Source organism: Hevea brasiliensis, chromosome 16 (genome assembly GCF_030052815.1).
Source record: "Hevea brasiliensis isolate MT/VB/25A 57/8 chromosome 16, ASM3005281v1, whole genome shotgun sequence".
NCBI lineage: Eukaryota > Viridiplantae > Streptophyta > Magnoliopsida > Malpighiales > Euphorbiaceae > Hevea > Hevea brasiliensis.
In genome coordinates this window covers 68,438,341-68,450,756 of record NC_079508.1, presented here as the reverse complement: position 1 = coordinate 68,450,756, position 12,416 = coordinate 68,438,341, and the positions used below count along the sequence as shown (strand labels likewise).

Below are 12,416 nucleotides of genomic sequence, written 5' to 3'. Positions count from 1 at the left end.
TTAAGATTAATTTACTTTAAAATTAAAATATATATATAGTAAATTTCTTAATTTATTAATTTAAATAAAAATTAAGAAGTTTAAATTTCTTACTTTTAGGATAATTTTATGATTTATGATTTAAATTAAAATTAAAAGTTTAATTTTTTTAATTTTCTTATTTTTAAATTAAATTAAATTTAAATAAAAAATAAAAATTGTATCAAATTAAACTTTTCCATAAAATTAAACATTAAGCCATTTCATGAAAAGTGCAACATTGGCTGGTTGAAGGTTCAGAATTCATATCCGACTTATCGACGGGAACTAATGATTGAATGCTGATAATTCTGCATATGCCACTTTTGTTTTCTGCCACAATTTTTAGTTCTAGCCATGAAATTACATTAATGTCGTTAAAATCTGATTCCTAGTAATGGATAGGGTAGTTAAAAGATTTGTAGGATTCAACGTTCTATTTTGTTTAAAGTCTGCATTTTTATAATGAGTTGTTTTTCTTAATCTTCCCTTCAACAGAACATCTGACAAATTGCAACCTTATGTTTGAACGTGTTAGCAAGATGTCTTGAATTGAGTTGGCCCAGATAAAACTCCTGGCGCTTTTTATTTCAAGGCCCAAAACTTTTTTCTACTGCAAAGTGACAAGCCCATATGGCATTTTCTGGGAATTCCAATCATATTGGCAAGTTCAAAAATAAATAAAATGATAAAAAAACATATATATATATATATATATATATATATATATATATATATATATATAATCATGGAATAGCAATTCCATTTTGTGAAACAAGCGGGGTGGGTGTTATAGATTGCCGTTAATAGTTATTCAAGTCACCATTTTAAATAAATAACACAGGGATGGACCGAAGAAACAGTAACATTGAAATCACCAACCCTGAGACTGAGGCATGCTTTGGGAGTCCTGGAACCATTTCATATGTATGGGTCGCCTTTTAGCTTTAGAAATGAGAAATAGAGGTTGTTACTTCATCAAAATTTAACCATAAACTCATTCATTTGAATTTCGACGTCGGCTGGATGGATTCTCACCATTTGGTAGAGACCAGTCGAAGAAATGGATTAATGAAGCAACAATTGGTGAAACATGCTTTGTAGCACTGTTAGCATAATTATAGTAATTAACATGATTATATAATATTTATGTAGCATAATTATAGCAATTAGCATGATTATATGAGATTTTTATAGCATAATTACAGCAATTATTATTCTTATCTAAATTAGCTCATATTCTCATGTATAAATAGATGTAATATCTCTGTAAATAAGATACAGACAAATACACAATCATTTCCTTCATTACTTGTATTTTTTCTTCTAACATGGTATCAGAGCCGTAAAGCTTTTATTTCTAGTTTCTGTGGTCTCTCTTCTTTCTCTACAACCTGTTCAGGTTCATTCTTTCATTCCTATTATTATACTATTTTTTTGTTCTCCTCATCTTGTTATCAATGGAGAAATCTGATATTTCAAAACCTATTGCAACAGTTCTGACTGATTCCAACTATAATCTTTGGGTTCAAGGAATGAAAAGTTTTTTGATAGGTCGCAAACTTTGGCGTATTGTTACCAGAGATATCACTACGTAGGCAAGAGAGAACGATGAAACTGATACAAAATTTGCTGATCGTCTTGAGGATTGGGATAGTAAAAATCATCAGATCATCACCTAGTTTCGCAATACCTCTGTCTCGTCCATCCACATCCAATTTGCTAATTATAGCTCTGCAAAAGAAATCTGGGATTTTTTTGCTAATCGATATCAGACCACTGGACTTGCCCACTATTATCAGTTGTGGACTACTCTTCATAATCTGAAACAAGAAGCAGGTCAATCTGTGAATGATTTTCTTGCCCAGGTCCAACCCATTTGAAATCAAATATCTCAGGCCAAAATCAGTGAAGATCATCTTCATATCATTCGAGTTCTAATGGCTCTTTGATCAGAATATGAGGCCGTTCGAGTGTCCCTGCTACATCGAAATCCACTCCCATCATTGGATACTGTTATTCAAGAGATTATTTTTGAAGAGACTTATCTCAGTTTGGATAAAACTCCTCAATTTGAAACTGCTCTTACAACTACTCGATCCTCACATCAGAAATCTAGCAATCAACTTTGTAAGAATTTTAATCAAATTGATCATGTTTTTGCATATTGTCCTACTATAGAATGCAGATATTGTCATGGTTATGGTCATATTCTTGAACATTGTCCCACACGCCCTCCAAGACCAAAAGGAGGGTATTCTAAATTCAAGAATGTCTCAAAGCCTGGATCTTCCTCTATCACTGCTGTTGCTGCTACTGAGGATTCTACTGCAATCACCATGATTGATCTTGAGGCACTATTCAAATAGGTTATCTCTTCTAATTCTCCTGCTGCCATGTCTGCCACTCTAGGTAATTCTTATTGGCTTTTTTACTCTGCATGTTGTAATCATATAACCACTAATCTTAAATTCTTGTCTTCTGCAAAACCTGTATCTTCCTTACCACCAATCCATACTGTAAATGGTACTAAAATGAACATTACACATACTGATCATGTGTCTACCTCAAATCTTCATCTCCCTGACACCTATTATATCCCTAATTTGACACTCAATCTTATTTTTATTGGTCAGTTGTGTGAAAAAGGACTAAATATTATTTTTTCTCCCCATGGTGTCCAGGTACAGGATCCACAAACGGGACAGATTCTTGGGGAGGGTCGTAGAGTGGGTCGATTATTTGAGCTTGCATCTTTACATCTTCCTCAAAGATTTGTGTCTGTAGCTACAATCCCTAATTCCTCCATTCACTAATGGCATCTTCGTCTTGGTCATGCTTCTGCCAGTAAAATTCAACCTTTAATTTCTCGTGGATTATTAGGATCTACTAAGTTTGAGTCATTTAATTGTTTAAACTGTCAGCTTGCAAAACAACCTGCATTATCTTTTTCTCATAATAATACTACTTCAGACACTCCTTTTGGTTTAATTCATTCTGACATTTGGGATCCTTCTCCTATTTCTTCAATAAATGGTTTTCGTTATTTTGTGATATTTATTGATGATTATTCTCGGTTTACTTGGATATATTTTTTGAAACATCGATCTGAGTTATCACAAATTTACATCACATTTGCAAAAATGATTAAAACTTAGTTCTCTTGTGACATTAAAATTCTCCGAACAGACAATGCCATGGAATATTGGGATTCTTTTTTACTTCAGTTTCTTAGTCAACAAGGCACCATTATTCAACGTTCTTGTTCTCACACGTCTCAACAGAATGGGCGAGCCGAAGCAGCTCTTTCTGCCTCATGTCCAGAAAAATTTTGGAGAGAAGCAGCTCTTCATGCTGTTTATATTATTAACTGTCTTCCTACCTTGGTTCTTCATAATTTATCTCCTTTTGAAAAGTTGTTTGGACAACCTCCTGACTATTCCATCCTTAAACCTTTTGGATGTGTTTCTTTTGTCCTTTTACAACCTCATGAACATACTAAATTAGAACTCTGTGCTCGTCTATGTTGTTTTCTTGGTTATGGCATTGAACACAAAGGGTATCGTTGTTGGGATCCTGTTTCTAATAAGTTACGCATCTCTCGTCATGTTACCTTTGGGACAATACTATGTTCTCTTCTCTTTTCAAATTTCATCACTCTGTCAATACTGACTCTCTATTTTTCACTGACTCCTCCAAAGAGCTGTTTCCAAGTCCTGATCCAGATGATTGTGATGTGCTCAATATTAGCCCAACTACACCTGCCCCTGTTGAATCTGCACCAGTTGTTGATCCAGTACCTGCGCCTGCATCTCCTCCTAGCACTACTTTTCGTCGTTCTACCCGTGTAAGATAAACTCCTCATTATCTTTCTGATTTTCACTGTTACTCTACTATTGCAACCCTTCATGAGCCTCGTTCTTATCGTGAGGCAAGTACTGACCCTCTTTGGCAGCAAGCTATGACTGACGAACTTCAGGCTTTAGAGAAAACTTATACTTGGGATTTAGTTGATATTCCACCAAACAATACCTCTATTGGTTGCAAATGGATTTACAAAATCAAGACCCGTTCTGATGGAACTATTGAACGCTACAAAGCTCGCTTAGTAGCCAAAGGGTACACTCAAGAGTATGGTATCGACTATGAAGAAACTTTTGCTCCAGTGGCCCGATTAACATCTATTCACAGTCTCTTAGCTATTGCTGCAGTTCGTAAATTGAAACTTTTCTAGATGGATGCCAAGAATGTTTTTCTTCATGGTGATTTAACAGAAGAGGTTTATATGCATCCTCCTCCTGGTTATCATTCTCCTCATAACGTTTGCAAACTTCGGTGAGCCTTATATGGATTAAAACAAGCTCCCAAGGCCTGGTTTGCCAAATTTAATTCCACTCTTGCTCAACTTGGTTTTCTCTCTAGTCCACATGATTATACATTATTCACTCGTCGAACTGACAGTAGTATTGTTCTTCTGTTGCTTTGTGTTGATGATATGATAATAATAAGAGATGAATCATTTGGTATTTCAGAGTTACAACATTATCTCAATCAGTATTTTAAAATGAAAGACCTGGGTTCTCTCAGCTATTTTTTGGGTCTTGAAGTTTCTCAAAATTCTGATGGCTATTATCTATCTCAAGCCAAGTATGCATCCGACTTACTTTCTCGAGCAGGCATCACTGATAGCAAAATAGTATCAACCCCATTGGAGCTCAATTGCAAACTTACACCTCTTGATGGCACTCTTCTTGATGATCCTACTTTATATCGACAGCTTGTCGAGAGTCTTGTTTATCTCACAGTTACTCGACCTGATATTTCATATCTTTGTTCATCCGTTAGCTTGATTTATGTCTGCTCCTCGCTCAACTCATTTCTCTGCAGTACTTCGAATCCTTCGTTATATCAAAGGCACTCTTTTTCATGGTTTACACTTTTCTGCTACGTCCTCCCTAGTATTATCTGGCTACTCTGATACTGATTGGGCTGATGATCTGACAGATCGTCGCTTTACAACTGGTTATTGTTTCTTTTTGGGTAATTCTCTTATCTCTTAGCGTAGCAAAAAGCAAACTGTTGTTGCACATTCTAGCACAGAATCTGAATATCGTGCTCTTGTTGATGCTACATCTGAATTACTTTGATTACGGTGGTTATTAACTGATTTGGGTGTCACTCATTCTTCTGCTACAATGCTTCATTGCGATAATAGAAGTGCCATACAGATTTCTCATAATGATGTATTTCATGAGCATACCAAACACATCGAAATTGATTGTCATTTTTTACGTCATCATGTTACTCATGGCACCATATATTTGATTCCTGTCTCCTCCGTCAGCCAAACCGCTGATATATTCACCAAAACGCATCCTCCCGTTCACTTTCAGGATCTCTTAAGCAAACTCAAGTTGGCACCTGTGCTACCACCTTGAGTTTGAGGGGGGGGTATTAGCATAATTACAGCAATTAGCATGATTATAGGAGATTTGTGTAGCATAATTACAGCAATTATTATTCTTGTCTAAATTAACTCATATTCTCATGTATAAATAGATGTAATATCTCTGTAAATAAGACACAGACAAATACACAATCCTTTTCTTCATTACTTGTATTCTTTCTTCTAACAAGCCCATTGGTAAGCCAGGGCAAAACCTCCTTCCAGAGCTGAAAGGTTATATTCAAAACCCCTCCCTTTGAAATACAATCTTGAGTTCAGAACGGCTCTGCATGAAGACCACATGATCCTACCTGTTTTGGGATCTCTTCCAATTGGCCAGAAGTTTACCTAGAGTAGTGCATTTTTTGGAATCGTATAGTTCATTTGTGCATTCTCACCATTTGGTAAAGACCAGTCAAAGGATTGGACCATGGAACCAACAACTAAAGGAACATGCTTTGCAGCCATTAGTAAGCCACGATAGATTCTCCTTCCAGAACTGAAAGGTGTATATTCAAAATCATTCCCTTTGTAATCCAAGCTCGAGTTCAGAAACCACTCTGCCTTGAAGACTAAAAGGTCCTCCCAGATGTTGGGGTCTCTTCCAATTGCCCAGAAATTTACCAACATTTCTGCATTCTTTGGAATCATGTAGTTCATTACTTGACATGTTTCAACCGCGCGATGAGAAATGAGAAGCGGTGCTGGAGGATGCAGCCTTAGTGTTTCCTTGAAACATGCCTGAAGAAATGTTAAGTGAGGCAGATGGGATTCCTTTATGGTGTCCTGATTTGTTTCTCTTTCGATTTCTTCTTGAACCTTCTTCAGGTATTTTGGATTCTTTATTAGCTCTACCATCATCCACTCAATTGTTGAACTACTTGAATCTGTTCCAGCCCTTATGATATCCTGCTTGTGTTTTATGTGAACAAACATAAATTTCAATGATTAAATGAAAATGTCAATTAATATGCATAATTAACAGATTGAATTAGATATAATAAAGAAAAGTATTTACATTTTTTAGAAAAAGATAAAATTTTAATTATCTAGTGCATAAAATTTCTATGAACTTGCTAGTTGACGGGATACTAATTTATAAATTTCAAACCCGGATCAGCATATTGATTTGAGCATTGCTTGAATCAGGGACGGAGTCACTAAGTGGCCAACGAGGCCTTAGGCCTCTGAGATTTTGAAAAATATTAAGGGTATAATAGTTTTTTAAACAAAAATAAAAGCTAAATTACCTTAAGCTCCCTTATTTTTAATAAAATTAACATTTATATATATATATTTTTTAAGAAATGTAGTACTCAATTTTTAATTTTATAACAATCTAATTATATAATTAAAATATTATATAATTAATCTTTATGATTTTGCTTTAAATAACATTTTAGTCCTTGAATTTTCATGTAAAATTAATTTTTAATTTCTAAAAAAATAAAAAATAAGATACTAAAATGTTATTTTATCTAAAAAAATAGGCAATAAAAGTTATTTAACATAAGTGAGGAATTAAAATGTAATAAAAAGATTAAATTTTATATTTTTTAAGAATGAGATAAATTTATTTTAATTCTTAAAATCTGAGTACGTAAGTGTGAATTTCACTAATTATTAATAAGTTTAATAGTTTCCCCCATAGAAGAAAATTCAACTTATTTCTCTTTAGATAAATGATGTGTTTAGAGTTTTAGCTTAAAAACTTTTAAAAAATCTGCACTAAAAATCAATGAGAATTTACAATGTCGTAGATTTTTAAAACTATTATTCTACCAAATATATTCTAGAACAACAAAGTTAGAAATTTCAATTTAGTACTTAGATTTCTTGGTAAATTAATAACGAAAGATCAATTTTAGTATATTTTTTCTCTCTTTCTTATTTAATCATTGTAATATTCTATTGAGTTTGGTGAATTTTCTTTAATAATAAAATTTAATGTGCTGGTAAAAAATTTTGAGATATGGATATTTAGTTTTATGCAAAATTCTCTATAATTTTTTTTTCTTATATTAAAGTTGAGGTAATTGAAAGAAATGATTAATGCTAAAAAATTTTAAACTGATAACAAATTTATCAATATCAAAAATAGAAATTTTTATCAATTTTTTAGAAAGATTGTGATTTTAATCTTTATAAGAAGAAACATATGTATTTTTATTATTCTTTGAAAAGCTTGTTAATTAATTTTTTATTATTTTTATTTTTACAATGAAACATATGTATTTATTTAAAATGGTTCCCTAAATAAAATTTCTGACATCATTGTTGATCAAAACATCAAGGAAATCTCTTTGGATTGGAGCATCACTTGTGTTCCTCTCTGTCCTTTCAATGATGATATCTTCTCATAACTTGCAGAGACTCTTAGACCATTCTCCTCTTTCTTTGAATGCCTTGTAGGTCAAGTCCAGCTAATATTGGGAAGAGGACGGACACATTGAGGGTTGTACCCACCTCCATCATTTCCCATAATGGCTTACAAATTTCCCCTTACGCACTTTCATGCTCGAAGTTTACAATATCTCTTGATAATATAACATTGCCAAGTATATTCAAATTAGCTGCAAAAGCTACCTGTCTAATTTTCACCACCTTCCCTTCCATTTTAATGATAAACCTAACCACATCCACAAACCATTTACTTTCTAGCATCTGCTTGAGACTCCAAAGCTTTACCCAAGAAAAGCTCTGTTCTGCACATCGTGCGTAAATATTTCCATTGGTCATTGCACTCAACTATCCACCCAAATGATAAATCGTTAAGATTCATGCTCTTGGGAGGAGACGCGTGAGGAGCGGATCACCCTGATAAAACACGATCATGAGTCCTGAGAATTTCAATGGCAGCTTCCAGTGATGATCCTACCACGACAAGTCGGGGTCCAAGTCTCTTTGAGAAGAGAGGACCTTAGGTTTTAGCTAACTGCGTTAGAGTGATGTGAGGCTTATTTCCCAGCTGAAGAAGATTGGCCATGAAAATGGACCTGGAGGAAGTGGTGGGGATGAAGTACTTGAGGATGAGAAGCAAAAGAGGCAGGAGAAGGATTATCGGAAACAAAAGATTGCTTCCTTCTGCTGAATCAGTCGGAGCCATGATTTTAAGAACCAGAGAGATTTTTAATTTGCAATATATAGCATATAGAATTGGTGTTGTGGGTTTATTAGCAACTAATTTATAGGTGATGATTTAAGACTGCATTGTAATAGCAAGTTGATCCTATCAACTTTGCTTATAAGAATAATTATTCGACAAGAATTACATTGAGAATGCTTTACTATTATTGATTAACAGGTCCTACGAATATTGGAAAGACAACTGATAAGATAAATCTATTTTATCAATTACTTTTCATGTATATCTAAATCGATTTTTTTTTTTTTAACTTTCTTATTGCAAGATATACTGCCATTTTTATTTATTAAATAAACTTTGTATTATTGATATATATATATATTTTTTTCCCTTCAAGAGACAACAGAAGCTTCACAAGCCTACTTCAATTTTTATAGTTGTTTTAATGTATTTGTTGAGTTACCAATTTTTATTGGTGGGCATTATATATTTAATGTTTTTTAACACAAAGATAAAACGGATGAAAATTATTTTAATAAAAGGGACAATTATTATGGTAGATAGAGCAACCTTTTCGTGGATGGCCATGCAATCCATATGCTACTCTCAGGGATTAATTAAAATTTGATAAAAATTTATAATTTAATTTTTATATTTTTAAAATTAAATAATTTAATGTCTGAAATTTAACAAAACTTAAAACTTAATCTAGAAAGAATTCCATTAAGTTGCGTATAATTTTGAGAAAAATTATTAAAATATTTTTATATTTATTTTTATTCTGAAAATAATTTAATTCTTAAAATTTATTTTTTTAATAATTTAATCATTAAAATTTTATTTTATTAATCATTTATTCTCTGTATTTTTTAAATTTGAGTCTCATTAAAATAAAAAATTTTAAATTTAGATCATTAAAATATAAATTAATTACTTTAAAATCTTTAAAATTTTTTATTAATTATAAAATTATCCATATATTTTACAAATTAATCATTAAATATTATACTATTTATAAATAAGCCTATATCATTTGTAAAATTCTATTTATGCCATTATTATTTTAATAACTTATATATATGCATAATATTTTCATATATTATATTATATTGTTATATATAAAAAAAATATATAAATATGGAGACAAATTGTTATTAATTAAAATAAAACTTCTAATTAGACTAAATTATTTTTACATTAAAAATATAATTAAAAATATTTTGATATTTCTATTATTAAATAAAGTAATATATTTTAATATTAATTAACACATTTAAATAAAAATATATTATTTTTATTTTAAAATCATTTTCTAATTTACATTAACTTTTTTCTAAATTTATTTTACATGAGCAGATATTTTTTTAATAGAATAGAGAGAAATAAGTTTATTTTAATGTGCATAAAAAATAATTAGATATATATTGAAACCTATAATATATTTATATTAAAATTAATAATTTATATTAAAACCTATAACTACAATAAATATAACAGAAACAATTTGAAATTTAAATTCTAAACCTCTACATTGTATCTTGAAGATAGTTTAAAAAATATTATAATAAAATAATTTAATTTTTATGTACAAAATAATATTAATATCCCACCAATGTAAATTTATTGTGAATTAAGTTAATCTCTTGATCATTTCCCATTAGTAGATACAAGAGCAGATGGAAGAGATTTCCCTCAATCACTGATTAATTAATATACATTATTAAAAATGCCTTTAAATTTCTATCCGCAAGTTCAAATTCCATCTCTTTTACTTAAAGCAGTAGCAGGAGTGCCAGAAGAATCACTAATATTTAATGCCTAAAGCTAAATTAGCACCAACTCTAAGGAAATTTATTGATCATCTGTAATTACTAATTTGAGATATAATTAGTAGTCCAAACTCTAATATTTGTTGGAACAATTACGAATCTATTTGATCATTTATTATAAATGGAATCAGATGGTGAAGTTGGTATTGAATAGGAGGTTCAGCTTTTGGGCTCAAACCCAGCTCGTTAATAGTTAAGTTGGGTGATGTGAAATAGTGAATGGACTAGGCTGGCTGGATTGGGTTTTTGGGCATTGCCTAAGCGTCAAGGCCTCAATGCTCACGGGCCTTCAATTGCCGAGTGTAAAAAACCCAATACAGATCGTGGTCTGATGGTCTCGCAGCCAATGATCCGCTTTACCTGGTCTGCAATATGCTTTGCATGGAAAGGACAAATTGCTAGCTGTTATCCATGGCCTATCTATCTATTCCTTCATTTTTGCCGCTAACGTCTGCATCAATATTCAAGATTGATCGTTTTGCATTATCAACTTCCCTAGAGATGGCCATCATGGTTGTCATTCTCATGAGAGTTTTGGAGGCGCTTGCTTTAGCCAAGGGGGGTTTTTCTTCTTATTAATATTGCTATCAAGAACAAGAAATGGAAATCTACCTAGCCACACCTTTCATTTTACTTAGATTACATTTTTTATTATCTGAGAAGAAAGTACTCGCGATTGTTTAGTTCAGGTAATGAATGCACTTTGTGGTATATTTGCGTTCAATATGGATAAAGTTTCAGTGGGATGGTCATCTCTGCCTTTAATTTCCCAATATTTCTTGACAGTGACTTCCTTGATTTGGTATATCAAATGCTGTTCATGGGGGTCTCCTGTTCATGGGTCCTATAAAACCTAACCGTTGTTCACATTGTGCTTAAGATATTTTCCATTTAGTTTGATTAGATGCATATGTAAAATCTTATAGTATATTATTGGATTAATAACTTAGACTTCATTTTTTTTTGTGAAAAATAATTTATATATGAAAAATATTTTTTAATAATTATTTTTAAAAAATATTTTTTATTAAAATATTTTTAATTATAATGTTAAATCAATGATATATATTTATATGAGTGTTTTTATATTTTTTTGGTAAGGATGAAATTTTTTTAAAAATAATTTAATTTTTTTTGTGATTAAAAAAATATTTTCTAATATTATTTTTTTAGTGTGCAAATAATAAAGAATAAAAAAAACGAAGGTTTAAATTTTATTGTTGCTGAGTGGAAGAAGAAATAGGGAGAATATATATATATATATATTTTTTTTATTTATTTTTTTTTTTTTTTTTCATACAAGAGAAAAATAAGCAAAGATTTTTCCGAGCACTTTTTTTTTCCCTGTCCTTTTCCTTTCACCTTCTAAACATGAAAAATAACTTTCTTCTTGTATTTTCTCTCCTTATTTTCCATGTTTCCGAACAAAGAGTACTAAAACCTCCCACTTCGTCAGACAGAAAATAGATTCCCCTGCTATTTTCTTAATTAGATATTTGAAGGGTACTATTAATTGGGGCACAAAAATTACGTAGCTGAAATCTGCAGAATTCTACTTAATTCAGACATATGTCAATATGCCCAGTTAATTCAAGAATTCAAAGCAAATAAAACCTGGAGAGGGATTACAGAGTGTTCAAGCAATGTCTAGCATAAATTCAAAACAAGGATTAGACTCTTGATTGTTAAAAGATGGTGATTTGCTATGCTATAAATAACCATAATTTGATATGCAACTTGAATTTCTTGGGCAACTGATGGTTCCTGAATCAAGCATGGTCAAGAAAGTTGAGTAATTTCTCTCTTGAATTCTTTTATTTCTCCAGCGATAAGTCTAATCCATCGTCACCAACTTCCTCTGCAATGAAGCTATACATTAAAATAGTCATAGTGCTGTGATTTGATGCCTTGCCAACCACCTCTGGCCACGTACATGGTCTGTTGTCGACATTTTTTATCGTCTTAATTATTAGCCGAAAGCAAATTGGGCGCAGTATAAAATTTGCATTAGCCTATGGTTTTCTCTAGGCTGTTTACA

The 12,416-nt window shown here is 31.5% G+C and overlaps 1 pseudogene; it reads right to left on the bottom strand.

Moving 5' to 3' along the window:
- Nucleotides 1-1,015: 1,015 nt before the first annotated feature.
- LOC110641198 (probable (S)-N-methylcoclaurine 3'-hydroxylase isozyme 2) lies at nucleotides 1,016-8,662 on the bottom strand (annotated as a pseudogene).
- Nucleotides 8,663-12,416: the final 3,754 nt, after the last annotated feature.